Genomic DNA, 13,263 nt, shown 5'->3' on the forward strand with positions numbered 1-13,263 from the left:
TGTTTCCTTTATTGCTTGCTCAATATAACTTTTTTAAAAGAGTAAAAAAAAATTTAAAAAAAGGAAAAAAAGCCTCGTAATCCGTGGATCGCTCGATCGATTCCGGCTCAGGCTTTTCTTTAAATAAAAAGGTGGTCAGTGCGACAGAATGTCAATCCTATGGACCCGGGTTCGATTCCCGGCTGGGTCGGAGATTTTCTCCGCTCAGGGACTGGGTGTTGTGTTGTCCTAATCATCATCATTGCATCTCTATCGACACGCTAGTCGCCGAAGTGGCGTCAAATCGAAAGACTTGCACCCAGTGAACGGTCTACCTGACGGGAGGCCCTAGAAACACGGCATTTCCATTTATTTACCGCTGACACAGGACCACACACGCGCACACACACACACACACACACGCACACACACACACACACACACACACACACACACACACACACACACACACACATAAGAACCACTACCCCATCACACGCAGAGACACAAATCAAAAACAAAAGTCGTCAGAATTGCCACTTCAATTTTTATAACTTTTTTGCAATTTGCGATACATTTCTCGCGACACACGCGAACAGCAAGATGCTGTAACGTTTTGAATGACGAAAACTGTGCGAAAGTTATGTTTTTATGTGTCTAATAGCTGATGCAAGTCGCCCAACGAACATGAGTACATGACAAACTACGTACAACGTAGCTCACACCAAAACTTTATTCACAACAATACCGCAATCCCAATTGTATTACAGTGTCATACCAAAGTTCACGTTTATATATTTGTTTACTAACAGCGACTCACACAGTTGCAGATGACATAATGTATGCCGAGAGAGAGAGAGGAAAAAAAAAATCCGGAAACAGCGGCAGCAATCGTAAAACCACGTTGTGACGTATAGTAAATAAGACACAACATAGTTGTTACAGGTAGTCCGTGAAAACCAGTTCATAGATGCTGGCCACTGGTGAACAGTGTATACGACTGGAGTTAATCCCTCAGCGTCAGTTAAGGCCTGAAGCTGGTGTAATGGAGCACCGAAACTGGTGGCTATGTAATAACATCGTAAGGACGGCTGTAGGTGTTCCATTTTATTACATAGCTACAAATTTTGTCTAAGTCATCCCGTATTCTCCGACAGTCACTCAACGACGACACTCGGTCGTACACCGCAGCACCATCAGCAAACAGCTGCAGAATTCTGCTCGCCATATCCGTCAGATCATTTTGTATACTGAGGCACACGTGTCGATACCTCTGTGTGCCATGAACACTTGCCGTCTAGCGCAACATAATGGACTCTGCTACTTAAGATGCCTTCGAGCGACTCACGTATCTGGGAATCTTTTCATTATGGTCGTGCCAACGTTAACTATATTGTTTTTGGAAATTTAGGAAATCCTTAAGAATCGTCATTGTGGAGGGGGAGCAAGGCAGTAAGTAGGTTGAAGTGAATGTGGGCTGCAGTGGTTGTGCTAAGACGAAGAGGCTTGCACAGGATAGATAGTCGTTCCTCAGAGCAGCAAAAGAACAAGAAAATTAATTGTCAGATATACCTCTCTCAAAGTGAAAACTAGAAAAAAAAATTGTGTAACTTCCACTGCAGGCAAATTATTCGAAGGTTTTAATAACTCTCGCCTACGGAAGTAATCCACGAGTGCCAGAATCTTTTACTGGCGGTCGCTGTTGTTCACTGAATAGGCACTGTAAAATAAGCGTTACATCAAACAAGTGTTAGATATGTGCGACCTCGCAGATGTATGTACGTAGACGAAAGGAAAAGGCGAAACGCAAGGCGAAGAGATAACATGTCACAAAGTAGGCTGCATAAATCGACATCTTGATATGTCTCATCATGTTCCAAAAGGACGCCATCTGGATACATTTGAAAAGCTTAAAATTGTTACCACTTTAAAAAAAAAATATCCATAGCAGTTGAAGTCCTCTCTCAAAGAAGGCTGTGTGTCACAATTTTATAATTTTTGAATCAGTACAAGTAGTTTTGTTTTCCTTTGACACTTTTTGTTTATACTTTTTATTATGTATAATCAAGTGATACATTACGTATTATGGAAGAGCAACAGATATTTAGCACATTTTACAATATTTAGAAAGTTATCTTAATCTGTATGTATCTTTCCACGTAAGAACCCTGCGTTTCTTGTAAAATTAGATTCGTAAATAATGTTGTATATAAATAGGCATTATTTTTCTGTTAAAGTGGCAAAAATAACGGAAAGTATTAACAGAGTAAATTACATGACATACTGAAATATTACGACGTATTCATTTGATTAACCCAGAAATTTAAAAAAAAATGGAAATTCTGTATAGGACAAAAACAAAAATGAAGAGAAAAATAAATATAGTATAAATAAATTGAAATTTCAGAAGGTAAATTCACATAAAATTTCCTGTACAGTCCATTAAGGTATTTACACTATCCAACAAATCCTTCATTTTCTATGTGAATAGAGCAAGTAGTTTATAATATAACAAGGCGAACCTCGTAACTGGCATAGGGATGTTAACTAGAGATTGATTTCCTCTTTTATTTTCAATAAGAGAATGACGTACCTAAACTTGAATGGCATTACGACTAGGTACACATACACTGCATTTGGATCATGCATTGATCTTCAATTATGTAACTCTGTTATTTTTCAAGTTCGGGTCACACTTCATAATTCCTAACAGAACACTCACAGCAACAAAGCCATTCTGGAACATTTCCTTTATAAAAAAATGCGTAATGCGTCACACTTCGTAATTCCTAACAGAACACTGACAGCAACAAAGCTATTCTAGACATTTCCTTTATAACAAAAGGTCGACCTAAACAAGTTTCAGATATTTCATAGATACTTTCAGAGGGAGACGGGGCATACATTAGTTTTGTACTTTTCTCGATTGATGCAAATCTACTGTCGCGGGGCAGACAGCAATGACCGGAAACAGAAACTTTTGCTTTACTGCTGCAAAAGATCCTGTCAAAACAAGATAGTTCTACAGAAGTTTCATTGCCTAGTTGTTTTGCCCAACACAGTGGTATTCTAGTTCACAGTTTTTGTATTCTAATGAGATAGAACATTCTTGTACCTATCATTTTTATATCATTTATCCAGGCCCATCTTTACCAGCTGTAGAAATATTAGATTTTCCATTGCTCCTCCTACTTTTCTTTTCATGCTGCTTCCATTTTTATGGCACAGTTTTCCTTTTTTTGCTTTCACTCAACGTTACGATAGCATTAGGAGTGAAATTTACGTGAGTCACATCCGTCATTTTCATTGGCATACAGCATTCTTCCAGGATGGTCAAATTTACAATTACGAGTAGCTCAAATTGTAAACAGAAAAATAGACATCCCTCACTATGGAAGCATGTATCATGTGCTGTACAACTTTATTTTAAAGAGAACGCAACATTGTCAAAAATATGACATACAACCTTCTTCGAGGGAGGTATTCCGTTATTAAATAAACGAAGCTAGTTCCGGAGAAAAGTCTTTTTCGAAGTATTTTCTCGCTTGTCAAATGAAAGAGGAAATGGCTACCGTATGCGATGAAACTGCCGCCACAGGTTCAGAAGAAAGCGTTGCACAAAATCTCGACGTGCAGTTTTTTGCTGTCTGGGTTGGGAAACAATAATTTGTTCGGTAGACGATAAACAAGAGTGGCTTTACACAGTCTTCCCGCCCCCCTCCCCTCCCCCATCCTCCTCCTCCTCCTCCTCCTCATCGTTTTATCTTGTGGGTCGTTTCCTCATTTTGCGCACTCAACTGCCCGAGGACTGTAGTTCCGTTTAAGGTGAACAGCTTCTGACGTAAGCGCTCATGACTCGAAGCGACTGCAGCGCGTCTGTGTAGCTAGCCAGCTAGCTGGCGTGTGATAAGCTGTGGCTGAATCAGCGCACGGCTTCCCGGAAACACTGCGCGAGAACGAGGTTGTCGGCTTTGCGTCGAGCCCTGAGTCACCGCATCGTCCCGACCAATCACAGGCGCGGCCGGTGTAAACAAAACCGCGCAGCGGACTAAACTAAGCGCGTTTCTGCACCCTTAGGAAGAGGCGGAGAGGAAGTGACGAAACCGCTGCCACTGCTGTCGCGTCGACTCAGTGGCGTGGTCCTGATAGTGCGCGCGTCCCCAGAACCTGAACTGGCGACCATGACAGCGTGGCTGTCAGTAGCGTTCTATGCTCGACCCTGTGTGGACCACAGTGGGGTCTGTCTGCGGAAGACTCCATGAGACTGTCGTAGGGAACGCGGTCGACAGAAACAAATGGCGGGGTGAAACGCGCTAAAATCGAAGGACTCTGGTCCTGAAGTAGGGATGTGAAGGAAGTGCCGAAACCCACCGACTACTGGGTCGAAGTAATGAGGAGGTCTGCAAAGGTCTCATGTCCCCAGAAAAGCGGCGAGGAAGTTATTGCAGTTGTCAGTAGTGCACTGTAATCCTCTCTGTATGGACCCTAGTGAAGTCTGCTGAAGGGCCAGTGTGACTGGCCTGACCACCTACGAGTGCGGCCAAAGTGGAACCAAGTGTCTGGGCGAAACATATCGTCCACTGGAGGACTCGTGCAACCAATCACGCTGTGATCTGTACCCCAAGGCGCGGAAAGGAAGAGCCGAAACCATCGTCCGAGTTCCAACATAGACGTAGAGGCGTGGTCTTGCCGGTGGTTGTCTTTTGAAGTGGCGTCCAAGACTTTCTGGTTGTCAGTTGCGTTTTGTACTAGCTGCTGTGAGGATCGTACTAAGCTCTGTTGGAGGTTTCTCGAGGCCGAGTTCATCGTTGATTGGCACGGTTAACAGAAGCAGATGTTGAAGTGAAAGGTGTTCAAATCGGACTCTTGAGACAAATCTGGCGGCGATCAGTGAGACCTGGAGAAGGTGCAGAAACGATGTGATGATACCACTGCTCCTGCATCAGCTGAGTGTGATGATCTAAAACGTGAAGTGATTCTCAATAGTATTCTGTACTTGCCTCTACGTAGATGTGAACTGTGTCTGTTGAAGGCTCCATAATACCATCCTACTTATTAGCGAGGCTGAAGTAAACCGTCCCAGGTGTCCATGTGGGCTGCGACCAATCTGGAGGAATGATGTCTCGAAATGGTTGTCAGCGATCTCGCGTGGATGAAGGATCAGCAGTGTGTGTGTGTGTGTGTGTGTGTGACCTTCGAGAGATCTCCAAGACACTATGCCGGTAGTGTCCTATGGACTGTGTATTTTATGGTGAGCTCTGCTTCTCAAAGGCTGCAAGAGGATGTTCTAGCGGCCTACTCGTGAGTCCGAGGTAAACGAAACCAATTGCCAAGATGAAATATGTACCGCAGAAAGGACCAATCTCCCTGCGATCTGTACCTTGAGTCTCGAAACTATTCTCAGTGCTGAATCGACTGAGTGGGACCATCTTCCTGTGACTGCGTCCCGGAAACGTGAGTTGGCGACCAGCCATATCAGCTCGTCTCTGTGTAAACCAGTGAGGTTCATCCGTTGAAGACCACATAGGACCGTCCTGGCACCCTAACATCGTGGCCGAAGTAAACAAAACCAAGTGTCGCATTGAAACTACAATACTTGCCCTGAGAAAGAGGCGGAAAGGAAGTGTCGAAGACATTGCCAGTGTTCGTGCGTCTACTGAGTTGGACAGTCTTCCAGTAACTTAATTCTGACAAAGGTTAAGTGGCGTTCGACGTATTCTAGCTAACAGTGCCATTCTCTGCTCGTCCCTAGGTAGGCCCTAGTGAGCTAGTGTCTGCTGTTGGCATCCCGTCGACGTACATCGGCTGGTGGTGTGGTGACGAACCTACGTAGCTCTGGATGAGCCTTCTGTACATGAAAACGATGCTAAACCAAAAAAAGATTGCCAGCTCTGTTTCCGTATGTCTTCTCGGAGTTTTATGGACAGAACTGTGAAATTTTGTGCTGGCCCGAAAAAAAATCTGTACTCACGCTAGAGATAAACGTAGGTATTACTTTGTCAGAGTCTGTGAGCGATGAACTGATGATGGCAGAGAGCTGCACGGATAGCGCCGGTTGCCTAGGGGATGCGCTGAGATCGATTTACGAGTACAGTTGCAGCGATGCACTGTCTGAGAACAGTGATATCTCGGCGGACGCCGCGTTGGAAGGAGACGATTTCATGTGGGGGAGGACTGACATTCAGGACATGAGTCCGCCGGTCACACCGACGTCAGAAGTTTCTCTGTTCGGGTCGGAATGCTGTAGCAGCCGAAATGCGAGGTGGACGGAGAATGTGGACCAGTCAGCTCATCGAGTTGAATACCCTGAGGACCTCAGGCGCCCCACGTTCTCCAAAGCTCGGCGCGTCAACAAGCAAGGTGAGATTACTGCTTAACTTTTCTGCGTGAGTTCTTTCCTTTTTTGTTTTTGCTGCTGTGTTTCTTATTCAATTTCAGCACCATAGGTTCTTTGTAAAAACTGTATAGACCATGATCACACCTCAAAAATGTTGTATTACCGACTTGAACTGCTGGTACAATACTTAATTTATACAACCAGTTTCAGCTGTCTCACCATCATCATGTTCATAAAAGTAGTAATCACATTGGGCGATATACAAAATCGTTACCTTTAGTCGATAAAACCATGAATAATATACCTCTCTCGTATTATAATGTAAATTATTTCGTCAGACCATAATACTTATTCTAGAGTAGTGAACATATTCAAGTTAAAACTGTTTACAACGGTTGACAAAGGTTATCATAATCATCGTTTTGACACAGGAATGATAATAATGGGTTCAGTTAACTGCAATAACAATATGACAAAATTTATTCTACACATCGTTTTGATTTAACTAAGTTAAAGGTTGGATCAATTTGCTGCAATGACAGTTTGACCGAAATTATTGTAAACATCGTTTTTCAACAATACATTAATTGTACGATGAGGAAATTGCAATGATAGTTTGACACAACAAAGCTAATGGTGCAATCAGTAGAATATAATGACATGTTGAGCAAAGTTATTATGAACGTCCGTCTGACAGACGTTACAGGCCCATATCATGAACGTTGACATGCAGCAGGATTTTAGAATATATATTGTGTTCGAACATTATGAATAACCTCGAAGAAAACTGTCCATTGACACACAGTCAACACGGATTTAGAAAACGTTGTTGTGAAACGCAACTAGCTCTTTACACACGCGAAGTGTTGAGAGCTATTGACAAGGGATTTCACAGTGATTCCGCATTCCTAGATTTTCAGAGGGCTTTTACACTGTACCACACAAGCGGCTTGTAGTGAAATTGCGTGCTTGTGGAATACAGTCTCAATTATGTGACTGGATTCTCAATTTCCTGTCAGAGACGTCAAAGTTGTGTACGCGCTGACCATGCGGAACTATGTACACAATAAGTAACGCCGGCTGTTCGAACTTAGAAAATTTTACTCTTCCATTTGCTTACTAATCCTGTATGATATGACTCTCTCCCCTATTTCTCGAAAATGCAAAACATGCTGCCCTTCTTTGAACTTTCTCGATGTGTTTTTCGTCACGCCAGAACCTTCTCACGAAATTTCTATCACCGCCATTCTCCTCCGAGAGCGAAAATAATTTTTTGGGGCCGACCTACATAGGGAGAAATGATCAGCATAATAAAATAACGGAAATCGTAGCTCGCACGGAAAAATATAGGTGTTTGTTTTCTCAGCACGCTGTTCGAGAGTGGAACAATAAAGAATTATTCTCTCCGACCAGAGGTTCGAGTTCTTCCTCGGGCATGGGTGTGTGTGTGTGTATGTTGTTCTTACAAGGGAACCTCCCCATCGCACCCCCCTCAGATTTGGTTATAAGTTGGCACAGTGGATAGGCCTTGGAAAACTGAACACAGATCAATCGAGAAAACAAGAAGAAGTTCTGTGGAACTATGAAAAAAGTAAGCAAAATATACAAACTGCGTAGTCCAAGTGCAAGATAGCCAACATCAAGGTCAATGCGAGCCTAGAAGCAACGTGGTCCCGTCGTTAGCGTGAGCCGCTGTGGACCTAGAGGTCCTTGGTTCAAGTCTACCCTCGAGAGAAAATTTTACTTTCTTTTTTTTCGCAAAGTTATGATTTGTCCGTTTGTACAATGACATCTCTGTTCACTCTAATAAGTTAAGCGCCTGTGTTTTGCGACCGCACCGCAAAACCGTGCGATTGTTATTGAAGTCGCGAGCTATATTTGCTGGATTCATATTGCCCACGAAATACATCTCACGTATTCAATGCACACTCGTCCAAAGTAGCGAACAGTCAGCTGCCAGCCAGGGAGCCTCGTTAGCAGGAGTACTCTCTCTTCCGTGTGCTGTAGTCGACTGACGTCGTGTGTTTCGATGTTTGTTTAAGTGTGGCGTCCCCAAACTACGGCGCAGTTACCTCGCATCGGACGGACAGATAATAATTGTCTGAAAATAAAAAATTAAACTTTTCAGTCGATGGACGATTTGAACACAAGACCTCTCGTTCCGCAGCCGCTCACGCTAACCACGGGACCACGACGCTTTAGAGCTCACATTGTCCTTGATGTTGCTTGTGTTGCGCATTGACTACTGAGTTTGTATATTTTGCTTATTTTTTCATAGTTCCACACAACCTCTTCCTGTTTTCTCGGTTGATCTGGATTCAGTTTTTCAAGGCCTATCCACTGTGCCAACTTATAACTAAATCTGAGGGGGGTGCGATGGGGAGGTTTCCTTGTTAGCATAAGTTTGTTTAAGTAGTGTGTAAGTCTAGGGACCGATTACCTCAGCAGTTTGGTCCCTTAGGAATTCACACACATTTGAATATTTTGAAAGAATTATTGTGAAGGTGGTTTGATAAACCCTCTGTGAGGCATTTAAGTGTGATTTGCAGAGTATCTATGTAGTCAAACTAAGTACATACAGTTTGACTGTTAATGCAGTCACTGTGTCGCCGATCTCTATGTTTCGCTATGGAGACATGTTTACAGCTGATGCTCGTGTAGATGATAGGCGTTTTCACGGGCGTAGTACTCGCAGTTTCCTCAGATGCGGCCCGTTTGACGGTGTCAAGATATTAATTTCGTGAGAAGACAGATGAGAATTTCGTGTATGACTGTGTGAGTACTAACTGACGCGAAGCTCCACGCTTGTACCGAGGCGGCAATCCAGACATAGTTCTGCAGAGTCATCCACCTCTTACGGCTGTTTATCGTCGCGTCGCCGAACAGCGATCCTCAACATCACAAACGGTGGGATCTGGTAGACCAAAGTTCGTTAGCACGCCTAAGCCGGAAGATCACAAGCTACAGACATCTTGTACAGTGTTCCTAAACAATGCACCTTACACTCAACAACGTGAAACACTATTTATCAGTAGTACATCATAAATACTGGGGCGAAACATCTACCGTGTAGTGGTTATAGCATTTCAAATCGGAGGAAAAACGAGAGAACTGACCTTGTTTTTTTTTTAATCTATAATAATATTTACATGTATCAATTTAATGAAATCAACTTTCATTAAATTCTACGGGTATCTTAAAGTCTAGTTTTGGAGTTAAAAATCGATAAAGTTTGCGTTGTTTTCCGAATTCGACAATTTTTATGCCGTATAACTCAAGAACCTTACATCGGATTTCAGTAGAGATGAATGCCTGTTGTCGGTGGAGGTATATAACAATACTTTAAAAAAATGTATTCATTTATTAAGGGGAGATGGAAGGCAATTTTTATCCCAATTCTGCCAATGCCATTTTACCCTTTGGATAGGTAAACATTTCAAAAGTGATAAAACAATGAAATTATTACTGCATATATATATATATATATATATATATATATATATATATATATATATATATATATATATATGCCTCAATTTACAAGTAAAATGAACGTAATATCTCTTATGGTTCTGAAGAAAAAAATTATTCTTTCACTACACAAATTTAACTTAATTTGTACATTAATTATTATAAAACACGTTTTGATTGTTTGGTGATCCTCAGTTAACTTGTAATAGCTTATTACCATCTGCAGTACAAATTGACCATATTTCATGTTTCTAACCCGATTAAATTATCAAATAATGCTACCTGAAAGTAAAAAAAAATGGAGTTTTGAGAAAAATCCATTTAAAGTTTAATATTGCAATTCTAGTATAGTTATTGATGAGAATTACTTACCACTAATATTTTCCTGAACCATACCGAGCAACATCTGAATCATACTGATCTTCTTTTCTTCTCTTGGTCCCTCTTCTTTCCTGTCTGGCTTCTTTTGTGCATTTTAAGTTAGCAATATCTGCTTTTCGGATTTTCTCTTTACCTATTTGCACCAAGGATTTTCCAGTATTTCCACTAGATTTTGCCGGCCGGGATGACCAAGCGGCTCTAGACGCTGCAGTGTGGAACCGTACGACCGCTACGGCCGCAGGTTCGAATCCTGCCTCGGGCATGGATGTGTGTGATGTCCTTAGGTTAGTTAAGTTTAAGTAGTTCTAAGTTCTAGGGGACTGATGACCTCAGCAGTTAAGTCCCATAGTGCTCAGAGCCATTTTTGAAAGACATTTCTTCAACAAGGTATCTTTACAAAGGTTACTGAATATGGGTTTAATTTCATTCATTATTGATGCAGGTAAAGAATGTTTGTGGCCATATCTGGCACTTCTCCTGTACTTGCAAGTGTCAGGATCATTCGGGCAAAGACTGGGCGTCAGGAAAACCATCATATCTCACGAAAAAATTGTCGTATTTATATAAAACAAAAACTGTTTCACGCAGGAAAGACCAGGCATTTCAAATATAATAAAATCTAAAACTCTAATTTTGAAGCTCACTTGCTTCCCGTCTCCCCTTAAGCATAAACACAATTTTCGTTATAGACGAACATAGATAGGCTTGAACCGCTTTTTATTACACACCGATTTCAGCTTTAAGTTCTATGAAGCCTCTTGCCTAAACGTGTAAAAAAGTTAAATAACAAATATTTAAACTCACGCTCTACTCAGGTTGCGTTGAGCTTCCATGAAACATAAGCAGAAACCGATCGACCACGGCCTTGTTATGATTCACGTGTGTTGCCACTGTTTCTGTTTATTCCTTATTTTTAACTACCGATCTCTACTGAAAATACCATAAGAAAGTCTCTTACTACTGTTCTTAAATCAAATGCTGAACAATATATACTACGATACCAGATACTATATAATTCTTCTACCGATCTTTATTGAAAATAGCACAATAAAGTTTATTAATACTGTTCTTAAATCAAATGCTGAACAATACACACACGATACTACATACAATATAACTCTTCTACCGATCTCTATTGAAGATACCATGAAAAAGAATATTAATATTGTTTTCAAATCAAATGCTGAACAATACACATAACGATACTACATACTATTTAAGTCATATACCGATCTCTATTGAAGATAACTTAAAAAAGTCTATTAATAATGTTTTTAAATCAAATGCTGAACAATATACGCAGTGATACTACATACTGTATACCTCTTCAACTGCTTTCCATGTTTTGAAAGGTGATAGTATGGACCAAAACAAGAAAAAAATTGTCTGGTAAGTATGAGCTTTAAAGTGCACACCCTAAGAGCATGAGCTTTATTTTCGCTACTACTCATAGCTATTGAGGTATACATTTTAGAGTGCATTTGTAGCAGACAGTTTTTATTGTTTTGGCCCATTCTACCCCCTTCCATAATATGGAACTGAAGAGCTTGAAGTAGATGACATTTGTTTCACAATTTCGAAGAAGTCCTGATAGCTCTCAGCTACGCGTTTTAGGGCATATGTTTACTAGAACTCTTTGCTCGGAATTATCCTTTGTGTCATGTCGCTGGGTATTGACCACTCCTGGAACATCCAATATAAACCTAAGATGAAAAAAATATTACACTTTTCGTAGTACATACACTCCTGGAAATGGAAAAAAGAACACATTGACACCGGTGTGTCAGACCCACCATACTTGCTCCGGACACTGCGAGAGGGCTGTACAAGCAATGATCACACGCACGGCACAGCGGACACACCAGGAACCGCGGTGTTGGCCGTCGAATGGCGCTAGCTGCGCAGCATTTGTGCACCGCCGCCGTCAGTGTCAGCCAGTTTGCCGTGGCATACGGAGCTCCATCGCAGTCTTTAACACTGGTAGCGTGCCGCGACAGCGTGGACGTGAACCGTATGTGCAGTTGACGGACTTTGAGCGAGGGCGTATAGTGGGCATGCGGGAGGCCGGGTGGACGTACCGCCGAATTGCTCAACACGTGGGGCGTGAGGTCTCCACAGTACATCGATGTTGTCGCCAGTGGTCGGCGGAAGGTGCACGTGCCCGTCGACCTGGGACCGGACCGCAGCGACGCACGGATGCACGCCAAGACCGTAGGATCCTACGCAGTGCCGTAGGAGACCGCACCGCCACTTCCCAGCAAATTAGGGACACTGTTGCTCCTGGGGTATCGGCGAGGACCATTCGCAACCGTCTCCATGAAGCTGGGCTACGGTCCCGCACACCGTTAGGCCGTCTTCCGCTCACGCCTCAACATCGTGCAGCCCGCCTCCAGTGGTGTCGCGACAGGCGTGAATGGAGGGACGAATGGAGACGTGTCGTCTTCAGCGATGAGAGTCGCTTCTGCCTTGGTGCCAATGATGGTCGTATGCGTGTTTGGCGCCGTGCAGGTGAGCGCCACAATCAGGACTGCATACGACCGAGGCACACAGGGCCAACACCCGGCATCATGGTGTGGGGAGCGATCTCCTACACTGGCCGTACACCACTGGTGATCGTCGAGGGGACACTGAATAGTGCACGGTACATCCAAACCGTCATCGAACCCATCGTTCTACCATTCCTAGACCGGCAAGGGAACTTGCTGTTCCAACAGGACAATGCACGTCCGCATGTATCCCGTGCCACCCAACGTGCTCTAGAAGGTGTAAGTCAACTACCCTGGCCAGCAAGATCTCCGGATCTGTCCCCCATTGAGCATGTTTGGGACTGGATGAAGCGTCGTCTCACGCGGTCTGCACGTCCAGCACGAACGCTGGTCCAACTGAGGCGCCAGGTGGAAATGGCATGGCAAGCCGTTCCACAGGACTACATCCAGCATCTCTACAATCGTCTCCATGGGAGAATAGCAGCCTGCATTGCTGCGAAAGGTGGATATACACTGTACTAGTGCCGACATTGTGCATGCTCTGTTGCCTGTGTCTATGTGCCTGTGGTTCTGTCAGTGTGATCATGTGATGTATCTGACCCCAGGAAT

Source organism: Schistocerca nitens, chromosome 12 (assembly GCF_023898315.1).
Source record: "Schistocerca nitens isolate TAMUIC-IGC-003100 chromosome 12, iqSchNite1.1, whole genome shotgun sequence".
Taxonomy (NCBI): Eukaryota; Metazoa; Arthropoda; class Insecta; order Orthoptera; family Acrididae; genus Schistocerca; species Schistocerca nitens.